The following is an 8,570-nucleotide window of genomic DNA, read 5'->3' on the forward strand; positions in this document are numbered from 1 at the left end:
ATTGCTCTCTGGGAATGGGATTGAACAATGGTTCCTGAAGGACTGGAGTGAGTGTTAGTGATGGAGACACAAGAGACTCCAGTCCACTCAAATTTTTATTTTAGTCCTGATAAGTCTTTGAAACCCTAATAACACCAGCAGAAGTGCTGGGACCCTCCTCTTTTCCAGTGTTTATACAGACTTTTAAAGAGCTTATCAGGCAATTGTCCACCTTCTGTCTCAGTCTAGCACAAGATGAGTACACATGATGTTCCTTTGAAATGTCAGTATTTGTGAGATGGGACTTCATTTTAAAGGCAACTCCTAAATTCCACATGACCAGCTGAACAGTTAAGTACTCTAAACAGAGTCCATATAGATATCCACAGACTTGTAATAATGCAAAAGATATGATTATACTAACAAAAATCTACAGATTTTCAGCTGATCAGCTGAAGGATCTATTTTATGGTGTGAATCACTCTTAGTGCTCTCAGGTTGTACTAAACAGGGCTTAATTCATTTGTTCATGTGCAGGAAACTAGAGCCCCTGGGCTCGATGCCTGCCCCCTAAATCATCTCATTTAACCTCCAGCAACTCCAGAAGGGCATTGATCTGCCATAGTTATGTGCCATATTTGTTATCTGCAAGCAGATGTCTCAGATACCTCACGTATCTCAAAAGGTATTATCCATTTGTGTGGCCAGCTGAATCAAATCCTATTCCCCTCTGAATGCAGTGGGGTCTTAGACACCCAGCACACATACAACCTCTTGCACTGTAGACACTTAGAGCCTGAAGCTGATGCTGGCCCAAATTTTATCGATCCCCTCGGAGGGACAAGATAAAAAACAATTTTGTTGCATGTTACTCTTTGATATATTTCAGCAAAAGAGCTTGATTAGTCATATGCATTCATTGTTCACAAATTGAGTTTAATTCAACAAATTTCTTTGGATAGGTAGCTGTCCTGGTTTCGGCTGGGACAGAGTTAATTTCCTTCCTAGTAGCTGGTACAGTGCTGTGTTTTAGATTTAGGACAAGAACAATGTTGATAACACACCGATGTTTTAGTTGTTGTTAAGCAGTGCTTACACTAGTCAAGGACTTTTCCGCTTCCCATGCTCTACCGACTGAGAAGGCTGGAGGTGCACAAGGAGCTGGGAGGGGGCACAGCCAGGACAGCTGACCCCAACTGGCCAAAGGGACATTCCGTACCATGTGACGTCATGCTCAGTACATAAACTGGGGAAAGCTGGCCGATGGGCGCTGCTGCGCATGGTCTGGCTGGGCATCAGTCAGTGGGTGATGAGCAATTGCATTGTGCATCACTTGCTTTGTATGTTATTATTATTATTATTGTTGTTGTTGTTATCATTATTTTATTTCAATTATTAAACTGTTTTTATCTCAACCCACGAGTTTTCCCACTTATACTCTTCCAATTCTCTCCCCCATCCCACCGGGGGTGGGGGGGGGGGTGAGCGAGCTGCTGTGTGGTGCTCAGTTGCTGACTGAGGTTAAATCACGACAGTACCTCGTTTAGATCAAGTCCTCTTGTTGATTTCAATCAGTATTGGGTCATTTCCCCAACAAGGCTATTCATGCAAGTCATAAATGACTAACAGCAAAGTTGTGTAGTCTCTGAACATACCATCTACCTTCCCGCTATTCTCAATATCTGTTTTATGCTTCCGTTTTACATGGCAGCTCAATGTAGGTGAACACACTGAGCAAGATATCGCTGAAGTTACAGGTAAAGTTTTTTCAGTGCTTGTCCTTAAGCTATGTCCATAAACCATTTCAAAAGGTCAACACAAGTTCTACTTTTCTGTCATTCAGTCTTCGGCAGTCAGAGAATCACATGCTCTACACATAAAGGGTGTAAACAGAATAATCTTGGATCCTTGCTCTTTGAAAACACCTGTAGGATTAATGACATCACTGATGGTTTTCTTTCCATGATATCTGTCTAAACATTTAAATCAGTATCACTCCCCAGAGTACATTCTGCCAGGCAAGATACTGTCTGGCAAAATGGGTCTCCATCACCTGTCCTTCCTGAAGCCATGCAAGACCTCCATGAGGAGAGCAGTGCTGGTATTCTGTCCTGGGTGATGCAGATGTTTGAGAAGCCTACTCCATTAGCCTACGCATACTCCAAAGCTCTGGTTTATTGCTTGGCTTGTAGCAGGATTCCCAACAGAAACGTTCACATTGTCAACTGCCAGCTGAAGGACCTGCTCTGCAAACTCATGCCCTACTGAGAATTTGCAGCTCAAAGGCTGGCACCAGAGAGTTTCTTCTGCTGAGCACATTACATGGTGATTTCCCATAGCTCATGCAGCAGTGCAGGGTTAGGAGAGGTGTGGACTAAAGGAGAGAAAAACCAAACCAGTGATAATATCAAAGGAGAAGAACAGTAAAATCAGATGTAAGGCTGCAGTCAGAGATCATTGATCACCTTTATCTTGTTTCAGATCCACAACTAGAATCACATTTTCCTGTATGGGCCCATCTCCCTTTGCAGTACAAAAAAGGGTGATGCTGTTTCTTTAAAATATTTTGGATTTCCCTGATGAAGAAGCAAGTAAAAATGATCTGTGCTCCCCTTCACCAGAACATCCTAATCTAGAATATTTTGATAACAGCATAAGATTCTTGGAGCTGGAGCTAAAAGAGGGAATTTCCCAAGGGAAAAACTGGCATAGTATTTTTTCTTTTTTGCCTGTTTTCCCACTACAAATAATTAGTACTACTACTAGATTTGACTCAGTACTAGAATATTTTTTTTCCACATATTGCACCAAAATCTTGCAGTTTGAGTACATCTAAGAGACAATTCCGTTTCTCAAACTGTGCTCCACTTCCAGGTTGCTGTTAGCCTGAGATTTTTCCTCCAAGTGGTAATCATTTCCCTCCCAGGTGTGTGAAGCATTCATGCTGCTACCTCCAAATAGGAGGTGCAGCTAAAACAATTCCCCAGCAAAGACAGACAGAGATGTTCCACCCTCCTGGATGCTCTCTCTGAACCATGGTATATATAAAAGCCAGCAAAGAGGCTATTCATTCCACGGTGCTTAACCACCATAGGATAAATTATCTGTGAGAAACAAGGTAGGCTCTCATCTCATGCCTTTGAAATTACACAAAATGAAGCACAGATCAAACTTTTGTGCCAGAAGTTTCTCTATCTGACTGAGCTTATCTCATCCAACTGACCTTTGCAGGCAACATTTGCAGACTTGCTAATATTGATTGGTCTGCTAACTCCTTCCCCTCCTCAAGCATCCCAGGGATGTTGTCCACCTTAGAAAGCACAGAAAGGAGAGTAGCCTTGGGGACAAATAATTTGGCTGTATGGGAACTATGTGAAAAATCAAAACCTCATCATTCATCCCGACATCAAACATGTCTGAGAGTGAAAAAACTAGCATACCCACCTAGTCGTTTCAGCATCTTTGAGCCCAGGTTGAGATCCTGTAAAATAATGCCGGCTGTAGACAGCATTAATCAATTCATTAGTTTGTGCTCTTCTAATAAAAAAGGAAAGAAACTCGTATTTAAAGCATGTTTGGTATCAGCCTCTGTTGGAAATGGGACTGTGGTCTAGCCATTGATAGAAACCATTATGGGAGCTCCAGTGTTGCCACAACTGCAAGAGCAGTAAATCAGCCGAAACCAAGGAAATGACTGATGGCCGAACTCACCAAACAAAAAAGAGTCATACCAATTTGAAATTAAAAGGCTTGCATTTTCACCTAGGTTTTTCCTTTGTTTCCTGGAATAAGTTTTTATCTATTCTCTGGTCTTAAAGCTGCTGTGGTTTCAATTATAATCTTTCATAAAGGATTGTGCTACAAAGTAAAGTCTTTGCTGCTATGCCCACTATTCTTAAAGGACCTTTTAAGATCTTTTTGTATGTAACATGGAAATAAATTTGTACCCAATTCCTCGTGACATTTTGGAGAGCTAGTTTTATAATCACCTTTGCTATCAGACATCTTCATCCCTTTCATGGCCACAAATAGTAAAGGCTGACCTATGAAATATAGCATGCATCTCAGAGGGTATGCAATCTGAAAATTGTTGCCTACAGACCAAAACAAAGAAAGTAGAAGCATATGGACAGCTTGGGCCCCCTATTCCCTTCTGTGAGATCTAAGCAACTGATACACAACCCATGAAAGAACAGAATGTTTGGACACCTGTGGCAGCCAAGTACCCGTCCAAGATGTTTCATAATCATGCTTATTTATGAAATCAGAATAGGATGCCAAGTCAGGTGGGAAAATAAGAGATGACACTTAAGTCATAGTGAATATTACCCAGCGAGGGGGCAAGGGGAAGTAGTGTTGTTGTCAGGTGGAGAGTAGGGGGTGAGAGGGAGGAGGAAATTGCAGAAAGAGATTAGATCCCACAAATAGCCAGAGGAGTCAGCAGGGAGAAGGATGTGGTAGAAGAAAAATGGTTTTTCTGAAAGTCAGGGGTAAAGGAAATAAACTGAACACCATAAAAACAGCTTACAGAATCCCAGTTTCTGAAAGAGGCACCAGCAGTAAGAGAAAACAGTCAAACAGTGTTAGCCTCCCCAGGCATGGATGGGTGCCACAAGACTGAATGAAAAAAAAACCACTAACCTGGACTTCAGGAAAATGATGAGGTATCCTATCTGCTCCCTGGCTTTCAGGGGATGTTATTCAAAGGTAGGAGAGAGGAAGCACCTGGGCACCTGGTTGACTTAAACCATGGAATGTCATTTGCACAGGAAAAACTCACTAGAGAGGCAAACCACCAGAGTAATGAATGACAAGTAAAGGAGAAGCTGAAATAAGAGAGGAACAGACTTGAAATGGTTGATAGGGATGCTTTCAAACTCAGCCGGTCACCTCATATATTCTCCACAAAACTTTCAGTTTCCCCCTTGAGTCCTTCCTATTCAGTCTTTGTTTGACACTCTTACCAATCTACATTTCCTAACAGCTTTTCCAACTCTCATTCCCTTTCCTGATATCCTTGCCAAATCCAGGCAGTATCTTTCACTTGTTCCCTTCCCCACATCACATACCAGAACATAATTTTCACAACCTGAGGGTGCCAGCTCTATGCCGTGCATTAAAATGACATTAAGCATTATGTGGATCGACGGAAGCTAGAATATTTTTTTTGATGGGGTGAGGGTAGAGGGATGGGAGAGAAGGAAGAGGCCCTGTAAGTGGGCCTTCTTTAGCAGAACATCCTATAAGAAACATATGATAATACAATCATCACAGATATTTGACAAATGCTACTCAGTTCATTTTTTCCCTTCCTGATGACATATCCCAGGCTTTACACTGAGCTTCCCAAAGATAGATTGTGCATACAGCAAGTATCTAGAGGAATGCAAAAGCAGAAAAAAACAGAAACACTACATTTGGGAGAGATTCCTTCACGCTGGCTTCTTCAGCAAGATCTGCAAATGAAGTTATTAAGATACTTAACACAAGCCAAGGTTATCTGAAAGCAAGCAAATATTTTATCATGAATAGTAACATTGTTTAGTTTTAGCATTTAAATCACCATCCACACAGTAGCTATGTTTTGCCCCTTTGGTAGTATTATTTACCCCTTATTTATTTGACTGTGAAAATGCAGAGGAAAGCCTTTCAGTCAAAAAAGATAGTGAAAATTAGAGAAAGGCTTTATTGAGAATCACATCATGTTGTTTATGATTAATATCATAGTAGCTGTAGTAAAGTGCTTTTAAGAAAGAATAGTCTAGAAACTTGTCCTAGAAGCTGCAAATAAAAAAGTCAGAGCAATCTTCAAGAAAAAAATAGGAAAAATGCTTACTACAGACTATTATTATTTTATCAGTGTACTTTGTAGAAAAGGTATAGTTGGAAACGTCATTTTCATTTTCTGGGTTTTGAAAATACATATTTTTGGAGGCAATAGAAAAGTGTGGAGAATTTCCATTTTTCTTTAAAAAACAGTGCTCTTAAGTTATTTTTCTCTGCTTTCTTCCTATTCTAGAACTTTTGTTGAATGGAAGTCACTATCAAAATGGGAAAAGCACTTTTCCATGTTTTCGTATTTTTTATGAACTAGAAGGAGTGGAAGGCAAAGAATTATAGAAAGGACATATAACAGAAGACAAAGAAGGAATGACATTTTTCAGAATTTCATCAGGCAAAATAGTCTTTCCCATAGGAAAAATATGTTAAAAAAAAACCTTATGCACTTTATCAAAATAGTCTTCCTTCCTGACCAAATTTTCACGTTGCTTCTAGTATATTTAAATTGTCTCACTTGGCAGCAAAGGAGCTAATAGGACTATACCCTTTAAAGCTCAGATAGCAGCTGATCTATCTTGTTGAGTTAAATCTCCTTGGATGATGCTCAGAGTGAGATCAAGACTTCATGTTCCCCCAAATCTCTACCCATGCTGAGGAGGTCACACTTTGATTCCTGGACTTTCATGCAGGAAAGAATTTACAATCTCTCTTCAAGATGTTTTACTTTTCACAGATTTTACTGTCTTAGCCCTGCTTTGCAATGTATCAGTTTTATCTTTGGACCCCAAAATGCCAGACAAAAGGAAGGATATTCAGCAAGTCCCTGTGTTTATTTGACATTCCAGAATGAATACATGTTGTGTGGACAAAAGCAATGTTTTACAAGTTTTCACATCGCATTCTGAAAGGAGTGTTTTCTTTATAATCTATGTATCTTTATATAGGCTGTAGGCCAGGTTAAGCAGTGTGATGCAAAGGCTGGGCAGAGGGCCTCTATTCACAAAAGAACACTTATTTCACTTCATCTTACATGGCTATCTGTACTGCCAAGCTCACGCTGAGGGATGTTTTACACACATCACACAGTGTGTGTTGTGCTCCTGCGTCGCTCCTCTACTTTTATCCCGTTTGTGCAAACTAGGAGGTGGGACCAGCAAGTCTAACTATCAACAGTGGTGATGGGGCAGAGGACAGCTTTTGACAGGGAGCCTACAATTTCAGCTGTTTGACATATCTTGCCATCAACCCATGTTATTGCCAAACATCATTTCTCTAGTTTCACAATGTCATGCCCTGAAAAAGATCCCTTGGAAAGTGGTAGCAAAGCAGACCACTCTGAAGGGATGATATAGTGATGCTAACAACCATAACGTGGCATAGTGCCATGCTCTCTCTTTAAAATGTGCAGCGAGAAATGGCCTGTATTTCCATGGCAATATATTATCTGCCTGAGCAGCAAATGTTACACAGCATAGAAATTCAACCCTGATCCATCATTAACGCAGATATTTTAGCAGAAAGAAGGTTACTGGTAGAGATCACAATATCCTTAATGTAGGTTGCATAAGATATATTGTTCAATTAAAGCATCTTTTGTAATCTTTCAGCTTTTTCATTTGCAGTCAGAGAAGGGAGTGAAGTTCCTGAGGGCTTCAGGTCATTGGAAGAAACATGTTCAACACCTTGTTGGCCTTTTGGCTCCTTGGGTAGCCTTGAACCAGTAAGTTCAGTATACACAAGTGAAACCCAGTACATACAATTAAAAATGCAAGGGTCTTAAACAAAACTAAAGCAGATTTACAGAATTTAGGCCCAACATTTTGATCTAAACCCCACCCACTGAACTGCCAGTTCAGCAAGTATCTAAACTCAGCATTTCCTTGACTGGTCTGTAGGTGTTTAAAGCCCTGTTTCTGAACGTGCCGCGCGTGGCTGGCTTGGTATACCTCTCCTGTATACCTCTGGCAGACCAGTAGACTACTGCACTGACACGCAGACCTTCAGGGATTTAGACCCTGTGCCTGGAGCATGTGTCATTTGCATACTGATTGGCTTGAACTCCACATAAAACACAACATGGCCACTTTCTTCTAAAAGCAATTGCAATCAGAGGTTTGCACCACTTTGAGATGCAACATCCCACTAGCTAGAGCTGCCGCTGCAGGAAGCACCAAGTCCTGATGAGGTCCTGGCTAAATCCAGTAATAGCAGGCACCATCTCACCTGCTCAAATCAAATCATGGAGCAGAAACAAACAGTACATCCATGACCCCATAAAAAGAGACAAGACAAAATGGAGCACAACTCAAAGGCTGAGTGGTTAGGGTACTGGCCTGGCTGAGGGATAAAATGGATTTTGCTCTTTGTTCCTAGATATTTTTTCAATCAAAGAGACATTGAACAATGTGTGTAACTACACATAATTATACATAATTGTCATTTGGAAGTAAGGGCTGGAAGATAAATCACCCTCAGTGTCCCCAGTGAAGTAGACACGTTTTCTGTCTCTCTTTCACAATAGGTCTCATTCTCCCTTCTGTGTAGTGGCATGGCTTTCACAGGAGGGGTGGAAGCTGCCTTCGATCCCACTTCATGTATAATTCGATAGGATAAATTAGTCTTCTTAGCAGTATAATACATGGGCGTAAATCACCTTTGACTGAGGAGCGCCTGATACCCCATTTTCCACTTTGTTGGGCAACTTTTAGATTATCACATCAAATCTGCAGCAGATTTATCTGCAACCACGGCTGCTGGCAGTGCCTTAGAAGCATCATGTGATCTCACCAGCCTCCCTGGTGGAACATTTA

The sequence above is a fragment of the Pygoscelis adeliae genome, unplaced genomic scaffold (genome assembly GCF_000699105.1).
Source record: "Pygoscelis adeliae isolate BGI_AS28 unplaced genomic scaffold, ASM69910v1 Scaffold354, whole genome shotgun sequence".
NCBI lineage: Eukaryota > Metazoa > Chordata > Aves > Sphenisciformes > Spheniscidae > Pygoscelis > Pygoscelis adeliae.